The 20,909-nt window shown below is 46.0% G+C and overlaps 1 long non-coding RNA gene across 11 annotated transcripts in view; it reads right to left on the bottom strand.

Annotated features, from left to right (window-relative positions):
• Window positions 1–20,909, bottom strand: part of LOC102546975 (uncharacterized) — a 39,888-nt gene continuing 18,979 nt past the window's right edge. For all 11 annotated transcript variants that reach the window (XR_005503389.2, XR_005503380.2, XR_005503387.2 and 8 more), the window contains one exon: window positions 1–20,909. This exon is cut by the window's right edge. This is a non-coding gene — a long non-coding RNA (uncharacterized LOC102546975).

The following is a 20,909-nucleotide window of genomic DNA, read 5'->3' on the forward strand; positions in this document are numbered from 1 at the left end:
AGTAATGGCCTTGTTAAACTTTTATTGATGTATATTAATTATGCAAAAAATTGGCTTCATGACATTTTTACAGATGCATACAACATGCTTTTGGCAAATGAACTGACCATACAGTTCTCAGAAGTACAAATGGCCAAGAAATACACCCAAAAATTACTCACTGTCTTCAACCATGGAAGAAATGACAATCAAACCTTTGAGACTCCCCACTCCCACCACCTCAGTTCAGCCAAGATGGCTGTCCTCAAGAAAGCAAACAAAGGCTGTCAAGGACAGCAGCATGTGCACCATTGGTAGGAACAGACATCAGTCCAACCGCCATAAAGTGAGCATGGAGATTCGTTGAAAGTACTTAATAGAATGGCCTGTTAGGATGCCTGCTGTGGCACTCCTGGCCATACACAGGAAGTAACCAAAATCAGAGTACAATAGGGATGCCCACAACCCACCTTAGTCACTGGGGCAGGATTCACTATAGCAATATTACGGAATTGGCTTAAGGTTCATCAGTGGATGGATGGCTAGAGAAAATGTGATGCATGTTCACGTGTGTTACATATATATGCCTGCACATGTGTACACAATGGAGTTTATTCACCCACAAAGGAGAAAACTGGGGAGCAAGGTGACAGAGTTAGTAAAGACACTGCTGCCAAGCCTGACCCCTGAACTTGACCTCTAAGACCCATGTGAACGGAGAGAACCAACTCTCTAAAACGATCCTCTGACCTCCCTGTGTGTATACACATAACAATAATGGCGGCAACAACAACAACAATAATAAATTAAAATAAAATATAGGAGAACAGATTACATCATATGCAAGGAATTGGAGCTGAAAGTTATGTGTTTTAACCGAAAGAAGCCAAAAAACAAGTATCATATTTCAGACTTGAGATTTTTTTTAAAGGCTTACATGAGAGTCAAAGGGGGCCTGGACAAGGAAAGAAATAAGGCTAAGAAGAAAGCTTTCAAAAACATTAAAATATGTTATAAATATGAAAATATGAAATATTTCCCCATTTACTTATCTCTTAAAAGTTATTTTACCAATTTTATAGTGTTCAGTGTATAGATTGCTCACCTCCTTCAGTTGGACTGGTTGCTACTATTCTTTTATGTTGTGTTACTTCACTACTAATTCCATTCACAGGTGGCTCCTTTTCAATATATAGAAGTATATAACTGCATTTTTTATCCTGGGACTTTACTGAGTTAATTTATTACAACATACTCTTGTCTTGTCTTTGGAGTTTTTTTCTATATTAAAAATCATGTTTCTACAAACAGAAATTACTTTACAATTTGAATGACTTGGCTGCTTTATCTTGCCTACTTCATCTGGCTAAGATTTCTAGAAGGTCAAGTAGAAACAAGTAGTATAAGTGCCTTCTCTGGTTTCTGATCGTAAGAGGAAAGTCTTTTAACTTTGCCCAATACACATGATGTTTTCATCTGCTCATCTGTGGACTTGCTATGAAATGCCTTTTTTGCATTGAGGTATATTTCTATTAAACCTCAATGTTTACCCTAAATGGATGTTGAATTTTATCAGATGCTTTTTCTACCGCTGTTGAGTTTATCATATGGTTTATTAGGAAATATTGATCCATCCTTACATTCCAAGGGCAAATCCCACTTTATCATAGTGTGTGATCCTTTTTAGCTAGGTCGGTCTTAACTTTATGTGGTAACTTTGTCTCTCTCTGCTTGTAGTTTTCTTTCCTGTGCTGTCCTTGTCTGCTTTGATACTGGGTAATGCTAGCTTTGTAAAATGAACTTAGTACTCCTTCTAGCTTTTAAAGAATTTAATGAAGGGTTGGTGTTCATTCTTCTGAGTGATAAGTCAAATTCACCTGTAAATTGATCAGCTCCCTGAATTTTCTTTGCTGGGAGGTATTTGATTTCTGGTCTATCCTCCCTAATTATTGGTAGTGTATTCAAATTTTCTGTTTCTTCTTGTCTTCGATTTCGTGAGTTGAATGTATCTAGGAATCTGTACATTTTTTCTACATTATCCAATAATGAACATATAACTGTATAACATTTTATGCAACATTGTGTTAAGATGTATTGCATAGGCTATGCTGTAACCTGCCCTGGTGACTATTCTGTGTGGATTTGAGAAGAATGTGTTTTCTGCTGCTGTTTGGTAGTATCTGCTGTACATGTCTGTTTGGGCCATTTGGTCTAATGTTATTAAAATCCTTCCTATCTTGATTTCTCTCCTGTTGAAAGTAGAATATGAAATTCTGTTATTGTTGTTGCTGTTGCTGTTATTATTACTATTATTTCCTTTCAACTATGTCAATAACCTTAACTTTAATATTTAGGTATTCTGAAGTTAAATATATAAATATTTATTATTCTCATATTTTATGAATTTACTCTTGTATTATTAAACAATTTTTTCATTTCTCTCTTGGTTACTATTTGCAAGGAATATCTTTTCCATGCTTTCATTTCCAGCCTACCCCTGTCTTTGTAGCTGGGTGAGTTTCTTGTAGGCAGCATATAGTTAGATATGTGTTTTTACAGCTACTACTGTAATAGGAAAACGCAGTCCATCTGGGTTAAAAGTCTAATGACTTGATAAGTAAGGGTTTACTACTGAAATCATATTATTTTCTGTCTATTTTTTTTTTGGTTTTCCTCTCTCTTTCCTTCCCCCTCCTTGCTCTCTCTCCCTCGCCCCTCTCTCCCTCTACCCCCTCCAAATATTGTACAGTAATATATTTGAAGTCTTATGTCTTTTAAGTATTTCCTATATATCAATTCTGGTTGCTTTTTAATCTTTCATGGTTATTGTGAGAACAGTGAAAACATTTTAAAACTAAACCAATCTATTTCCAATTAAGAAGTTTGTTTTCAATCATATACAAAAATTATATTTTTGGTTGTCCCAAACATTTAATACTTCTAAAGTCACAATTTTCAACATATAAAATTTTATATGTGCATGAAGATATGGTAGTTTGAATGAGGTATCCCCTTGGGCTCAGACGTCTGAACACTTTATCTACAATTGGTGGTGCTGTTTGGGGAGGTTTAGGAGGTGTGGTTTTGCTGAGGAAAGTTTGTTGCTTGGGGAAAGCTTAGCGCTTCAAAGTCATGCATCATTTACAGTTTGCTCTCTCTGCTCTGTGCTTGCTGTTCATGATATAAGCCCTCAGCTTCTGTTCCAGCTGCTATGTCTAATCCTGCTCCCTCTGCTCTGCCATCAAGGACTATAACCCACTAGAACCATGAGCCTAAATAAACTCTTTCTTACATAAGTTTCTCAACATGATGCTTTATGACAGTAATAGAAAAATCAGTTACTATAGTATAGCTACCTTTCCTTGTTGCTGAGACAAAGTCCCTGACAAAAACAACTTTAGTGAGGAAGAGTTCTATTGGCTCACAGGTCCAGGTCACTGTCCACCACTACAGGAAGTAAAGAGAGGAAGGTAATGTTGGCTCACAGGTCAGAGTCATCATCTGTGATGGTTTGTATATACTCAGCCCAGGGAGTGGCACTATTAGAAGCTGTAGCCCTGTTGGAGTAGGCATGGCACTGTGGGTGTGGGCTTTAAGACCCTCATTCTAGCTGCCTAGAAGCCAACATTCTGCTAGCAGCCTTCAGATGAAGATGTAGAACTCTGAGCTCATCCTGCACATTCCTGCCGGGATACTGCCATGCTCCCACCTTGATGATAATGGACTGAACCTCTGAACCTGTAAGCCAGCCCCAATTAAATGTTGTCCTTCATAAGACTTGCCTTGGTCATGGTGTCTGTTCACAGCAGTAAAACTCGAACTAAGACACTGTCCATTATTACAGGCAGTCACAGCATCTATATCTTAATGAAGCTGGTCCCATTGCTTCTTCAGTTAAGAAGTTGAAAGAGATAAATACATTATAATAGTTGTCATATATTCTTCACTTTATACAATCCAGAAACCCCATCCAGGGAATGATCCTTTCCACAATTAAGATGTTTTTCTTGGGGCTGGAGAGATGGCTCAGTGGTTAAGAACACTGACTGCTCTTCCAGAGGTCCTGAGTTCAATTCCCAGCAATCACATGGTGGGTCACAACCATCTGTAATGGGATCCGATGCCCTCTTCTGGTGTGTCTGAAGACAGCTACAGTGTATTTCTATACATTAAATAAATAAATGAATCTTCTTTTTTAAAGATTTATACATCCCCACTGCAGTTTTGCTCTAAACTCGGATTTAGATTGCCTTCATCAGTAAATGTCACGTCTCCATCTGTTGTGTTAGTTGTCAGCATCGCTTTGTTATCATGGAAGCGGTCATTTAGTATTTTCTCATTGAGGGGTCTACTGATGATGAATTCCCTCAGCTTTAGAGAAAAACCAGTATCTCCCCTTAACGTCTGATAGAAAGTTTTGCCAGATAAAAACTACTGTTGTTGACAGGTGATTGTTGTAGCTGCTGTTGTCTGCACTTGGAATATGTCATTCCATTCTCTCCTGACCAGAGGGGTTTGCTGAGAACACGCTTGCAGTAAGGAGGATTCTCTTGATTGTGACACACTACTTTTCTTTAGTTACTTTCAAAATTCTCTTTATTCTTGACTGCTACAGTTTAAGTATAATGAGTTTCAGTGAACACCTCTTTGAGTTACATCTATCTGATGCCTTTGAAATCCCTCTGTAGCTTTCCTGGGTTTCTGGGAGGTTTTCAGTCATTCTTTTTCTGTAGTGGTTGAATAAGAATGGCCCTGTAGGCTCGTGTATTTGAATGCTTAGTCACCAGGGAGTGGTGTTAATTGATAGGATTAGAAAGATTAGGAGGAAGTGTGTCCTTATGGATGGGTTTTAAGTTTTCAAAAGCCCATGCCAAGCCCAGTGTCTTTCTTTCAGCTTGAAGATCAGGATGTAGCTTTCAACTGCTTCTCCAACACCATGCTGCCCTGCCTGCCACACCTACCACCGTGCTCTCCACCATGTTGATAATTGATTGTGATGGTTTGTATATGCTTAACACTTAAGTGGCACTGTTAGAAGATGTTAGTCCTGTTGGAGTAGGTGTGTCACTGTGGTCATGGCCTCTAAGACCCTGATCCTAGCTGCCTGGAAGCTAGTCTTCTAGCAGCCTTCAGATGAAGATGTAGAACTCCCAGCTCCTCCTGCACCATGCCTACCTGGATACTGCCATGCTCCTGCCTTGATGATACTGGACTGAACTTCTGAACCTGTTAAATGGTGAACCAATTAATGTTGTTCTTAAAAGAGTCACTAAGACATTGACTAAGCCTCTGAAATTGTAAACAAGTTCTTAATTAAATGTGTTCAACACTTACAAGAGTTGCCATGGTCATGGAGTCTCTTCACAGCACTAAAACGGGGACTAGAACCGCTCCTTCTTTATCCACCCCACACCTGTTTCCAATTCTCTCAGCTGAGCTTTTTGGTTTTCAGTTTCAGAGACGTTCTTTACTTTTTCATTTGTTTTTGTTCTCTCACTAGATAATTTTTAAAAACCCATTTCAAAATTCATAGACTATATTCTATTTTATTAAAACTATTTTATTTATTTATTTAGAGTATTTTATTTAATACTATATTTTGTTTTTATTTGTTTATAAATTCTAACCCTTCGATAAATTCATCATACTATCTTTATATCCTTTTCCTGATTTCATTGAACCACGTGCCTATATTTTCTTGTGTCTTGTTGAGCTCTCATAACATAATTATTTTAGGCCCTTACAGCTAATTCATATATTTCCATTTCTTTGGTGTCAGTTATTAAAGTATGCTTCTCCTGAGTGATATCACAATTCCTTGAATTTTCATGTTTCTTGTGACCACACATTGATGACTGGTGTCAGTCTCATTCATTTGCATATATGGTGCCAGTTGGTGGAGTGTGGCAGCTCTGATTCCAGGGGTGAGTGGTAAAGTCTTTGTTCTGCTTTGTCTGTTGAAAACAGTGACAGTGAAGAGTATAGGAGTCCCAGCCACAGCTGAGGTGTTTAGAGTGACCATCATATGGCAGCAAGGGCCATTGAGGTCTTCAGTGGAAAAACTGATGGGTCCTCCTATTCTCCTTGTCCTAACTGAGGACATTCTAGATTGAGATTTTAGGTTCCCAAGTACAAGGTCTCAGAGCGGTTGCATAAGAGAAGTCTTACACGCTATGGCTTGCAGAATTCTTGTGACATCTTACTGTAGGCTCCCTTTCTAGTTAGAAGTATGTGAATGTTTTTCACAAAGTTGGAGACTGTGTTCTGGAATGTATCCAAACATATTGACACCATAGGGTACAGCACATTAGCAATTCCTCCCTGGTGGTTAAGGGGACTCTAGTGGTTCAGACCCCAAGAAGTGAGTCACCATGGAAATATGGGTCCTGAAAATGTTGATACACAATTATCACTCAAAGCCTAAAGGTAGGAAAGAGCAAATTATTATCCCGGGCCCTTACAGTGTAATATCAGCATTGTGGTGCAGACCTTGAAGGCACAGGACAAGAGCCCTGATGTCCCAGAAAGAGATGTCATTGTGCATTGAAACAAGACCCCAGAGATGCTAGGGTTCAGCAGTGACTGGGGCCACAGTGATTAGGACACAAGCACAATGGTGGCTATCTTTTCATTAACTAGGTCTGCAGCATCTCAGAGCCAGGAAATAGAAGGCAGAGACAGTAAGGCCCCCGGATGGCGTTACATAGCTATGTCTTACCCCAGAATTAGCACAGCCATATGGCAACATGGCTGTAGAAGACAGAACAGAGTACTTTGTCAGGATCCAGATGATGGCAGCCTCGGGAATGTGGGTGCAGTGACAGCAGGAGCTCATTCTCTGAGGGCCACTGTGACATGAGCCCTGGGTATCTCTGCTTAGAAGCTCCATATCAGCAGTGATGGCGGGGGACTGTAATAAAGTCCCTTTGAAAGAACCTTTTCTATATCCAAGCTGCTGAAACTAAGGGATGAGGCAGAGTATGCCAAGCCCCTTTGTGCCTGTTTCTCTGAGGTAAAACTCAGCTTCTTTACTGTGAAAAGCTCTGAGATTCTGCACCATCACAGACTGTACCTGCTTGATTTCCTGTGATGCTCCTTAGTTATGGGGCAAAGACGTATTGGCACCTCCCAGTTGCCCAGCTTTCTGATGCACCGTCAAAGATGGCCCAGCAGATAAAACCACTTGTTGTGCAAGCCTGACAACATGAATTCAGTGCCCAGAACCCAAGTAAGAGAGAAAACAATGCCACAAAGTTGTCCTCTGACCTCCACAAGTGAAACTTGGCACATGTACCCACAAACATACAATTAAAAAAATGTAAATACAATTTAAGGAACAGTTTATAACATCATGGCAGGATGGTCCACAGGGAAGATTTTAATAACAGGGGCCCTGTCTGGATTCACAGTAATTTGCCTTTTAGAACTTTGAAATTTTTACTTGAAAGTAAAATATATCACAGCTATGGAGAGTCTTTTAACATTTGCTTCCAAAATGTGTGTCCATGAACCTGGATTCTCTTAACTCTGAAAGGCCCCCAACATCTCCCTGTGTCATGTGTTATCAGGGCTCACATCTGAATATCAAGTATGTTCTCTGGAAGTTACTAGACCATGCCTGAAGCTGGCTTCTGCTTCGTGCAAGCATCCACAATGCTGAAATGACCAACAAAAGACCCAGCTGGTCTGGTAGGAAAAGCAATTCACATTCTGTCCATATGGGAAGCAAGAACCAAGCTGTAGGGATACAGGTCAGAGGGTAGTAGCTGGAATGGAGGCTGGAGGTTGAGGCCACAATGGTTGACCAAACAACCAGCAAAGATGGCTGAATAGACCAGCTGAGCAGCCCTGAGAATGGCTGCAGATAGACCATCGGCAATTGCTCTCACAGGCTCAAAGGAGCAACTGGTCCTCACAGTACTGGTCTGATGGGGCATTGATACCACATCACAACCTCTGCTTAATCATGCTACGCTGACAGGTCAGACCACCGTCCAGAAGAGAGCGACTACACGGGAAGATGTGACATCATGCCTCTCTTACCTCCCGGAATGTGCCTTCTCAGTCTACATCTAGAACCAATCCCTTTAGTAAGGTTGTCTTCGAAAGAAGGAGTGAAGGGCAATCAGGTACCCACCACGTGTCAGTCTGCCCTGGGTGTGCTCGTCAGTACCAAGCAGAGATGTGGAGCCTCATAAAAACTCATGCTGGGAAACCTCTGTACACCCGTGGCACTGGTTTTGATGAAGACCACCAGGGAAATTCCAACTAAGCTGAGAGACACTAGCAGCTGGGGAAGGGCTCTCTAGAAGGAAGTACTCTTTAAAAGGAAGCTGATAGGGGGATGGGATCTACAGGCCAGCAACAGATTTGGGGTCAGCCCCACTCCAGTTGTTGGGGGACCCATATGAAGACCAAGCTGCTCGTGTATTACGTCTGAGCGGGTAGGCCTAGGCCTAGCCCATGTGTGATCTTTGGTTGGTGGTTCAGTCAAGGTGAGGTGATTTGGGTGGGAGGAGGAACTTGCCTTTATCAGAGGAGAATAGAAGGGGGAAAATGTGTGAGGGGGTAGCAGAAAGGGGTAGCCCGGCCCGGCCCAGCCCCAGAGCCACTGTGATACTTGTTGATGTAACTTACCTGCCTTTAGTTACACCCTCAGCCTGCTACTGGCCCTCACCCACCCCTCACACACACCCCGAGTGAGCAGTGAGGAAGGCTGAATGTGAACAACAAAGGAACAACTTCCTCAGGGAACTCATCACCTCCCCCTTAGCCAGGGCAGTAGTCACCAGGAGCTCTGTCACCCAGCCAAAAGGCCTAACAGGTAGGCAGAGGCAGCTGGGGGAGATGCTAAAAGGTCCCTCATCACATCTCTGATTTTATAGGCCACATAGCATGTGGCCTCAGCCAATGAAAGTGGAAACACCAAGGTCTCCCAGGCTTGGCTGAACTCAGGGAAATCCTCCATGGGAAAGGGAAGAAAAGCAAAGGCTACCAGCCATAGAAGAACCCTGATTCCAGCTAGAGTGGGTTCCAAGTATAGGGTGTCCCCAAACCAGACTGTCCTGTTAGCAGGCCCCGCCCCCTGAAGGTAAGCAGAGGGGACAGAGGGTGGCAATGCAGAGAGGCGATGTTTCCACAGGGAAGCCACTCAGGCAGGACACACGCATCCTCACGCAGCTGAGAGCAAGGGTCCCAGAGTCCTCTGCACAGACTCTTGGAGGTTGGCAGTGTCTCTGGGTTTCCAGAGTGCTAAATTCAAAGGTGGAGCTGTGTTGAGGACCAGCCTCTGATCTCCTCCTAGAGTTCTACAGGATGGCCTGGGCTTCCATCCTCCCCTGAACAGACTGTGCCCTTCTGCAGCACTCCTTGGCTCAGGTTCAAGAACAAGGGCTGCTCATGTGCAAGGAGAGAGGGGACACTGAGCACCAGAGGCTCACAGGTTAATCATTAACAGTGTCTGGGCCCAAGGAGAGCCACGGCCCTGCAGGCCCAGAGCTTTAAGGAAATAACCAGGGGGAAACTCCCAGCCCCCATGGCCACTGCAGAAAAGCTTCTCCTGGGAACCGCCAGGTCTATGCACTTTCTTTGCTCCCTGAGACAATGCTACAGGAACAGTGAAGCAGGAGAGGGCACAGCAGCAGCCTGGGGAAGTCTCCAGTGACCATGCTGCCCAGCACGGCTGAACCCTATCCTGATTGTGCATTCAGTGCTGACAGGGATCTCCCCATCCCAGGTACCCTGGGGCCTCTGCCTTCTCAGGCCCCCAGGGAACACAGTCACCAAGGACCAAATGAGAACTAGCCTTGAATGAGACTCACTTAACATTGCCCTTGAGAGAAAGAGACGAGCCAGGTAGACTCCCAACCTACATGTGCACGAAGCAGAACCTATGTGCAAAACTCAAACAGAACAACTGTGAACGGCTCGCATTCATCCCCTCCCACCTTCCCCAGAAGCCCGAGAAGCCCTCATATTTGACTGGAAGGAGGGGGCACTCCTTGGCTTCAGACACTCTGAAATGTTTCTACGTGTAAGGAAATCCCATGGACAGAGGCACCTCCAGTCTTGGTGGCCCTGGCCTACAGTCCTCAGCCCTCCCTGGTTAGTGGTCTGGCCTTTGCTTGGGCTACTGAACATACACAAGAACCCAGGCCCAGGGCTCAAATCTTTCTTCTTGTGCCTGTTCTTCCAGCAGCTTTGAGTGTTACCCTCCTCCATGTCAGTGTTGGCCAGTCTTCAAGGGGAGTTTCTTTCTGGGCTATCTCAGGACATCAACTGTGGAGAATCACAGGGCAGCACTGGGTGTATTCTGCCTACCCGTTGATGCACTCATGAGCTTTGTGGGGACCAAAATGAAGCAACTACTGTAGACTTTTATAGGCACCTGCCCCACTGCACCATAGCAGATAGACACACAGATTCAGTAGATTGCTGTAGAAGGTAACAGTGTCAGTAGACCTTGGCAGTTTCCTGTATGCCACGTCAGCCAGCAGAGCAAAGCTGCTGCTCTGAGGGGTTCCCATACACACAGCAAAGGAGCCAGGGAAGGCTCCAGGTACCATGACATCCATGTTTTGTTACAGATGATTTCAATATCGAGGTAGGGAATGGAATGAGGTGGGGTTGTCTCTGGCCTGGCCATAATCTTCCCCCTAGACAGAGCATGATGAGGACAGGGATCCATGTGCTGTGCTCAGAGCTCACTGACCAACCATCAAAGTGAAGCACTCAGAGAAGAAAAATAACAATGTACGTCAAACTGTAGGGAATCGGTGTGTCACAGGGGAAGATGCAGCCCAAGGGTGCATTTCTGTCCATTTCCATCACCTGAAGCCAGCGAAACAGGGATGCTCAGCTTCCTCCTCATCCTCACAGTCAGTTGATGTTCCTGGGACAGTGCAAGCCACAGGGAGCAACAAAGCAAATATCAACACACAAGCTTCATGGGGACCAAAATGAAACAACTGTAGACTTTTGCAGCCACCTGCCCCACTCCAGCCTTGGATACCTCATCTGACAAAACAGAAGTGCCTAAAACAGAGGCATCAGCTGCATCTAAGCAGGCACACATCTCATCTTGGCATAAAGAGCTCAACATACAGTCACAGGGTGTAGGCAATGGCCCATGAAGTAATGCTAGCTCTAAGACAGTTCTCAACCTTCTTAGTGCTGCAACCCTTTATTATAGTTCCTCATATGGTGACCCCAGCCATAAATTATTCCCATTGCTACTTCATAACTGTAATTTTGCTACTGTTATGAGCTGTGATATCACTATCTGTGTTTTCTAATGGTCTTAGGCAAACATGCAAAAGGGTCATTCAATAATCCTCAGAGGGGTCACGACTCACAGGTTGAAAACCACTGCTCTAAGACATCTGCAACGGACTGGCTTCCTTCCTTTCTTTAACAAGGCAAGGAGCAGAGAGGAAAGAGGTTGTCACTAACCCTGAAAGTGAAAAAGAGCCAAGTCTACAAAGTCAGGAACTGGTCCCAAATGAATCAAGACTGGACAAGCAAAACTCCAAAGTTAATACAGAAGCCAGCATACTAGATCTGTAAGAAAGCACGCAGAAAGATGTTTTTAAAGCAGAGCTGGTGGGAAGGGGCAGGAAAATACCTCCCAGAGACAAGTTTTGAGAAGCTGATACTCCCTGAGTGCCTGTGACTGAAGTCCCTGCCGAGGTCCACTACCTTGCTGTCAATCCCAGTGGAACATATTCCCAGGACGCACAAAGAGGTGTAGAGTTAGACATGTGTACCCACAGCGGCTGTGTTCCTTCCTACACATAAGGCCACCCTTCTATGAATCTCCACGCTGAATGGAGCACCCAGAAACCTCTGTTCTGAGACATGAGTCTGTGTTGGTGAACTTCCTATGTTCAAACAACTAGAAAATGACAGCTGCTTAATCCAGAAAGGGAGGGCATCTAGCTGCGTCTGAGGACCGGGGGCTGTGAGATCCCAGGGTCCAGATGGGAGCAGTCGTGTGCCAAGGAAGAAAAGTTGCCTTTTTCTCCCCGAGAGTTTGGGTGTACAACACAGCATGTTTCCAAACAGACCCACACACATGAATGCCTAGGGGATCGCTGCTGTGGAATCTACGAAGAACTCCTAAAAGAGAACAAAAAACAAAGACCAAACATCCAGCTAGCAAGTGCACAAAGAAACTGAGCAGATAGCTCTCAATAGAAAAAGTAGGGATGGGCAGTAACTGCCCAAGATGAGGAAGTGTTCAGCATCCTTAACTGTCAAGGAAATGCAAACCAGAATTACAGTGATTCCATCTGACTCCGCACAGATTGGCTATCAGGGAGAAAACAAACAGCGAGGGCTGATGGGATGTGGGAGAAGAGGAAGCCTATTCACCGCGGGTGGGAAGGTAAAGTAATGCAGTTTCTATGGAAATCAGGACGGGGATCTTTCAAAAAACACCAGCTAGAGAACTGTCATGTGGCCCAGCCCTCCCGTGCACGCAGTACCTACCTGAAGGACTCCAGGTGAGCACACCACAGAGACCTCTTTTCCGTGTTGATTATGGTATTAGTTAGAGCAGCCTAGTGCAGAATCAGCCTAGGGGCCCAGCAACAACACCCGGAGAATGAAAGTGTGACCTAGGTGGGTAATGTAGCTCTGTTCAGACATAAAGAAGGACTTTTTCAAATTTATTAAAACTTTATTATAAAGAGCTTGCTAATAAAAATTCATGCAGTGAAATTAACCCAAAATCTATACATCTCAATGGACAATTGAGATGTTCTAATAATGCAGTTAGAATAGCCATTCTGAGGCTGTGAGCTTCCTGTTAGATTTTAGAGTTTCACTATTGCATGTCTGTATATACATACATATTACATAGATATGTAGATGTACATATATGCATACTAGGACATTAGAGTTCAAAGGGAGCTGGTTACCTGGGAGAAGGAAGGGCATGAGAGGATGAGAGGAGTCAGTTTGCACAAAGTGCACCGCACGCAAGAATAGTGCAAGTATGAAAACACCACAAGAAGTGCTATGCTGTGCACAATAAACTGTGAGCACTGTTAGCCAGCCATGCGCAGAAGAAATGAATGGCGTAATACAAGTACTAAGAGACTTCAAATCTGAAATGTCCTCGAATGGCGATGCAATTTAAGCTGTGTCCCAATTAACAGGGTTGCCAAGACGTGGGGCCTTTAGGAGGTGGAACCTGGGAGAAAGTGTCATCACGGGGAACCTGACTGTACTGGCTAGTTTTCATGCTTTCTGTGTCTCTCTGCCGCAGGGAAAGCCACTTCCTTTCCCTTGCACACTTGGCACTATGCTGCCAAAGGCTCCATGAACAGAAACATCTGAAACCATGAGCCAAGGCCAGGTTTGCCATCTTTAAAGCTTTCTTCTCAGCTTTCTGGCACATGGATGGAAAACTGACTAACACAGTACTTCATTACCAGTCGTCGTAAGGAACAAACGCACCTCCAGGTAGAAGCACTTCACTGTATCACCTGCCCTGTTGTCAGCCCTATCTGGGCCTGCCTGAACCTGACAGAAGCATACTTGCATGTAAGGTAAAGTCCAAGATCTCCCTGTGGATAGCTTGGTCACAACCTCCAATAAATTCTTTTTGTTTGATAAGAAAAGGGGCAGAGTAGTCCTGAGGCTTAAGCCCAGGAGGAGATAGCTTGTACCAGGAGGCCTTCAGTTCTCAACTGAGTTGCTGCTGTCTGTGAAGCCCTGCTGGTGTAGATCAAAGCTGAGGTATGCAGGCCATGAAGTGCTCTAGGGACTCAAAGCCCCCATATCTGCAAGCAACTACACCTGAACTTTGTCTGAGTTCAGAGAAGGCAGCCCCGAGTAAACAGGGCCATTTGCCAAGTGGAGTTCCTGCCCTTTGTGTACTTAGTTGTGAACAGAGGTAAGATTTCCTCTTTGACGGCATGGCAGGCATACTTACATCAATGGGCTGCTCTAAAGGTAGAGAGACCCTAAAGAGAAAATCTGATGCTAGTGCCACACCTGAGCAGGGCCCAACCTCCCTAGAGTAGCAGGACTCCACGGCAGCCAGAGCCCTTGCTGCCACCACAGAAGACGGCAATGGAAGACCTAAGCCTGTCCAATCCTTGCTGATTGGGACGTACAACCTGCTGGACCTGTTTTCTGAGCTGTGTGCAGACAGCAGTTGTCCAGAGACAGGAAGCAAGACCTTCGAAGAAGGCCAAGCACACAGCACTTAATCCATTGAGTTCGCAGCCAGAACACGTGGACCAAGCAGGGCATCTCTAAGAGCAGCCATCAGTGCCACAAAGAAGAGCCTTAGGATATAAAGTAGAGGCAGGACCCCAACCCAGATCCTCTGCAAGAGCATCAAGCCTACCTGACTGCTGAGCTGCCTCTCTGCCTGTCACCCTTTCTTCATTTTCCTGGCATTTGCCAAGGCTTGCTACAGGGTCATAAAACTTCATAGATCACAGCCTACCATGGGGGGGGACTCCATTTGGTTAACCCATTCTTCTTCAATTCATGTCATTAACCTTCAAGTCTTTATGAAAATGGACAGTCCAGAAAATGAAAGTCCAAAGTTACTTTATTTTCAACTTGAGGGTCCTTGGGACCGGCTCTCAGATCCACGGTGTGTTATAAACATCTGAGTCTCAGCTTGTTCTACCTCCTGCTATATGAAGCACCGGACTGAGGCAGAAGGTCAAGAAGACACTGCTGGGTGAGACAGTGTCTGTCAAAGGCAGGTACGTGGAGACATAATCAGTAGATGGGGAAGGCTGTCAGCTTTGTCTGACTCTCTCCCCTTGTCAAAGCTTTAGTTTGCTTGTTTGTTTGTTTTTCTAAGACAGGGTCTTACTATGTAGCTCTAGCTATCTGAGAACTCACTACGTAGACCAGGCTGGCCTCCAACTTGCAGAAACCCACCCGTCTCTACCTCCCAAGTGATGAGATTAAACGTGTGCACCAACACACATGGCTTTTATCTGTCCTTATTATCCCAAGTATCCGCACCACCATGTGGGACTCAAGTCACAGGCAAATGTGGAGTACAAAGGCGCCTGCCCTCCTCGTTGCTGAGAACAAACACTGAAGCTGAGAATGGTTGCCCAGATTCTGGAGACCAAGGTGAACAGGCCAGTCCTTATCTTGACTCCAGATCAGTGTTCCTGGAAAGAAATGGGAGGTGAGGTTCACCAAAAGCCATAAGATGCCCTAGTGGTCATGTCTTAAGAGCTCTGTTCTCTTTACCAAATAAAGAAGAGCTGTCATATGGACAGCTAGCTACTGAAGCCCCAGCAGAGCTGGGGCCTTGGATTTCTCCTAGTTGGAATGAGCATACCATGACCACAGCCCATTTCTGCCAGCCAAGGCCCAAGTGGCCAACATAAAGAAAGACACATGCCCCTTTGGCCCAAGCAGCAAAGTAGCCCCTTGTCTTGGCCATCCAGGCCAACAGCATGTAAAAAAATGGGGTGATCATCTGCAGGGACCCCTTCACTGGCAAGGTGTTGGTATCAGCACTGCAATTCTTCAAGCCCTTTGCAAGCATCTTTAAACTTTTCCTGTGCCTACAGGACAGGGAAAGGGAGCTAGAATGTGGGAGACATGTAAGTCCCTTCTCTGGGGGAACAAAACCTATGGATCTTCCAAGCCTAAGATCCAAGAAGACTACCCCTTTCCAATGCAGCCTGTGAAAGTCTCTTGCTCTGCAAGTTCACACATGGGAACAAAACCTGACCAGAAGACAAGGAGCTTCCCACACTACAGAAAGTCAATAGCCAGCTACCAATGGCCAGTGTCTGCCCCTCTGCAAACCTCTCTCCTCTAGATACCATCACAGTCCCTACTTCTGTCTCCAAATCCATATGCCACTGGTCACCAACCCGGCAGCAGACTCCAGCTCAGAGACCCATGTCAGAACTCCGGGTAAATGACCAAGTTCAGGGATTTCATTTTCATGGAGGGAAACTCAGGCCCCGCTGACACATGGGATACCGAGCCCAAGAGCCTCTGCCCTGGAGGACCACATACATTCATCAAAGGTCCCGTGGTAGAAGTTCTCAGATAATCAGCTGTCCTTCTTCATCATGCTCAGCCACCAAAGTCTCTGGGCTTCTCTCCTGCAGCTCTTAGCAGAGAAAAGACATAATGATACCTGCTGGCAGGGTCCAGCTCACACCTGTTTGCACACAGCGATGATTAGTTCCAAGCATTAGGCGTGTGCTGCACAGATTAGCAAAGTTACCTGACTCAGAGATACCATAGTTGGAAAGCACACTGGTTCAGGCAGAAGACAGAGAACAACAAAAATTTTGGGGACAAGCACCCCAAAATCTGCTGCCTAGGAACAAAGAAAGGCATTTATAAAGAACAGCCGTTCTGGGGTAATGGCCTGACCAGGACTTGAGAACTGGAGAAAGTGATCATAGGAGGTCAACAAAGGAAGACACGAAGTCTCTGACTAGTTGCCCAAAGGGAGAAGAAGCTGAGGGGCTTCTACATCCACGCTCACCTGTCCTTAGCCAGGACTGGCAGCTCTGGAAATGTAACCCTGGACAGCCTGTCCATAAGCTAGAAGATCTCCCAGGGCTTCTGGGTGACTAGCATGTGGATGGAAGTGGACTGTGTAAGGGTGCCTGCAGTGTGGGGTATCTCTAAGGATTCTCCAAGCTCACATGCAATCTCAGAGTGATGCTCTGAGCCAGTGCTATCTTCTCTCAGTAACAGGGAAACTGAGGTCCAGGGGGCATGAGCACAAGCAAGATCCCTAGGAGCCTAGGCAAGAGACCCCAGTCTAGGGTAGCCAAGGAAAGCTAAGCCGGAGCTGTGCTCCTCTCACCCAGATCTGCCTCCTACACCTGGACAGGTCAACTCCCTCTCAGACTCATAACTCCATCTTCAATACGTGACTGTGCTAGGCCTATCCTGAAGATTAGAGAACAGGAGGGGTGACTTCAGGACAGTTTGCAGACTATGTTCCCACACATGTGTCCATATGTTTTCAGGGTAACATTTACTATACATGAAGTTTTCAAGAACTGTAGAAAGAACACAGACCACTGCTGGGTCAGCCCTCCTGACAGGCAAGCTATGTAGTGTGTAGTAACTGCAAATTGCTGCCTGATCTAGGGCCACCCGAGGGACCAGTGCCCACATCCTTCTGGCAAGCCCTCTTCCTGCTAGCATCTTTCAAACTCCCTCTGACTTTTCAGCTGGCTCCTGAAAAGCCACCTAGAAACTGTCTTAAGAACTGAATTCATATTCACATTGAAACCCGAACACAAAGGTCACAGTGGCACCCTGTACAATAGTCAAAACTGCCACCAACATAAACTCAGGTGATCTTGGTGGAGGTGTGGATACAAGATGGCCTATCTGTGCAGCAAGACACAGCTCAATTGCAGAAACCAATGTTACAATGAAAGGTACACCTAGAGTGTACCACACCACTTGAAAGGAGGCAAACAGGAGCCCACACAAGATGCTGTTCCGTTTCAGATTTGTGCACAGCAAGGGACTGGGGTGGACAGAATAGATGCGTGCTTGCCCAGGATCGGGGTCATAGGAAGAGGAGTCACACAGCTAATGGTAATCTATCAAGGACTTAGAGATGGCTCAGTCGATAAAGTGCAAGCTTGGGGACCCGAGTTCTATCCCCAGAGCCCATACTGAAAGGCCCTGGTGTGGTGGCATGTGCTTGTAACCCCAATTCTGTGGAAGCCAAGGCAAGCAGGTCCCTGGGCTTGCTGGCCATCCCAGCCTAATCAGTGAACTCTGAGCCAATGAGAGGCTCTGTTATTTGGGGGGAAAACGTGGAGGCCAGGGGAAGAACACAGAGTTTGCCTCTCACACATACACACGTCTCACACACACACACACACACACACACACACACACACACACACACACACGCATGCATACATGCATGTACCTGTACACAAAATGAACAGACACACTATGCACAAAAACAATTTTCTAAATTTTGAGCTGTGAGAGCTGTAATAATCTCTGAAGATGATAAGCCCTACTGACTTCTATACCTTAAGAAAATATAGTAAGTGTTCTAAATCTCAATGGAGGGGATTTTTTTTTCTTTTTAGTGGGGATTCATAATGTATGCAACTGACTCCCAAACTCAGACTTAGGAAAATCTAAGCCAGTCATGGCTATGTAAGGAGACTACTATGTAAGGAAACTACTATGTAAGGAGACTACTATATAAGGAGACTGCTATGTAAGGGGTAAGGCCCCCACCGCCATTCTGCTACCAGGAAGCCCCTGGCCCTTCCCCATGAGTGGTCATCGTTCCTTGTGATCTTTCCCTCCTTACAGATCGAGTGCAGAACTGGGAGTACACCTGCCCTCTCCAGCATTGGGACGCTGCTTGCAGGTCCTTTGTCAACTGTCCTTGCACATGAACAAGGGCCTCACTATACAAGGGCTCTCCAACCAAGACAGGCCAGAAGCCTGGACTCACAGAACGCCTCCTGGGAAGAAGGTAGCCATACCTCCAGCTTCCTCTGCTAGAAACACTGAGCTTCTCTGTAGTCTTAGGCTGTCTCAGGAAGAGCCTCCCATATGGGAGGTCAGCCCACCAGCTGTCACCATGCAGCCCAGGGGCCACAAAGTTCCCAAGACACTAAGAGTTCTGCCCTGGGGAAGTAGACTCTGGTTCCCAACAACCATCCATGGGAAGTCAGGCAAAGAGGTCTCTAAAGGATAGGATTGGAGCTGCTATGCCCCACCCCCCAAGACTGACCAAAGTACTAACATGCTGCAAACCACTCTGGAAGCAAAAATATCATTATGTGCTGCCAGACAGTGGTGCACACGCCTTTAATCCCAGCACTCAGGAGGCAGAGGCAGGCAGATCTCTGAGTGCAAAGCCAGCCTGGTCTACAGAGCGAATTCTCGGACAGCTAGAACTACACAGAGAAACCCTGTCTCAAAAAAAATCATTATGCAATTAGCAAAGATTGCAAATGCTTCAAGAACTTAAATGCGTGGCACAGTGGCACCCTCCTGCTGTCTCACAGCAGTCGAGATAGAGCAGGACCTCGGGAGTCCCCATGTGGATAGAGGCTGTAAACTGAATGAGGGTCTTCTGCAAGAATATCACAAGCACTCAACCACTGAGCCATCTCTCCAACAAGGACGTAAGTATTATTTTAAGTTACTCCAAAGGCCCTCCCAAAAAAACTTTTTTCTATTATATCAACTTGATGCAAACTAAAGTCATTTGGAAAAAGGGAAACTCAATAGAGAGTATCCCCCCACCAGGTTGGCCTGAAAGTAAACCTGTGGAGCATTTAGTAATTGATGATTGATGTGGGAGGGCCCAGCTCACTGTGTGTGGCTCCACCCCTGGGCTGGTGGTCCTAGATATTGTAAGGGAACGCACTGAGCAAGCCATGGGGAGCCAGCCAGTGATCCGCATGATTCTGTGGCCTGTGGTACCATTTCCTGGCTCGAGGTTCCTGCCTTGAGCTCCTGGCCTGCCATCCCTGGATAATAGACTACAAGCTGTACGCTGTACGCTGAAACAATAATGTTTCCTCTCCACATTGCTCTGTTTTATCACAGCAAAAGGAAACCCTGACTGTAAGTGAGTCACCAGATGGGGACAGAGTGTAACTACTGCCTGCAGCTCCAGGCAGCTCCTCTACCGCTGGCTACTCCCCTCCCATATACCTGGGCTCCTTAAGGCTGAGACAGTGAGTCCTCCTCCCAGTGACCCATCAGAATCGTTAGGAAAAGACCAGTAGGCTGCACCACCCCCAAACAATTCAAATCATCATTTCCAGAAGTCAGGCTGGCAGAGGCTTTCTAGAACATTCCAGATGGCTTGCTCTAAGGTGACACCAAAGTGGAGAGTCCAGTGGCAGTGGGTGGGTCCTCAGTACCTCACAGATCTGACGTCTTTTGTTACTTTCTACCATTTTTAAAGATGACCTATCTGAAGAACAAGGGACCACAAGACCATCAGACCACTGTTGGTTCAGAGATGTGCCATGCTGGCCACAGCAAAGACAAATGGAGTAGCAGCGGGGTCCCCCTTCAGTAGCTCCAGTCCCTGGCCGGGTACACCCAACTTAGGTGGCCAGATGCACAAAAGTACCAAGGCAGAAGCCTCTCATGTGGAGAAGGACAGAAAAGGGCCTCAGGACAAGTCTGACAAAGTGTTCCAGAGACCCACCATCTTCTGAGTGAAGCACTACTTGGTAATGACTCAAGTCATAGCCAGACATCAAAGCAGCCTAACCTGGAGATCGACCAGCCTCACAGCCCAACCAACATGCAGCAATTCCCTCCGTTGCCTGCACAATGGAGGCTGGGACTGAGACTCTGACCTAGCCACCTCAGTGTCAGGCTCTGTATGTGGCCCAGGACTTAACCTCCCTGGACCTACTGCCTACGCTCCCTCTACTAACTGCTGTTCAGCCCAAGCCTCCCTCCAGGGTCTCCCACTGCCTCAGAACTTACCCTAAGGACCTGCTCACAGCCTCCCATTTGTGTCTGGCAAACAGTGCCTCACCAGGTCTGGCTTCCTACTCACCATCCATAGAGACCCACACCATCACACATAAGAGCAACAGGCCTGGGGTAAGGGGACAGCAACTGGTTATTCCAGGGCTGTTGACGTCACAGGAGACAAAGCACTCAGAGTCTCACTCCAGATACAGCCAACCACTCTGAGAGAAGGATGGGGCCATGTCTAAGCCCATGCTGTTCCTGGTCACCTGCAGGGCAGTCACCTAGCCAGTGGATAGCATTGATCCCTCCAAGAGCTGAGTCCCTGGAGGATGTGCCAGGAGCTGCTGCTGACCATGCACAGAGGTTCTATTAAAGCACCAGCCCCCGGTGGCATGACTTAGGTCATCATGGGGGGCAGGGCACTGAGCTGGACAGTTATTCCAGCAGCAATCAGCTCTTCTGTGAAGGTT

Source organism: Rattus norvegicus, chromosome 4 (assembly GCF_036323735.1).
Source record: "Rattus norvegicus strain BN/NHsdMcwi chromosome 4, GRCr8, whole genome shotgun sequence".
Classification (NCBI taxonomy): domain Eukaryota; kingdom Metazoa; phylum Chordata; class Mammalia; order Rodentia; family Muridae; genus Rattus; species Rattus norvegicus.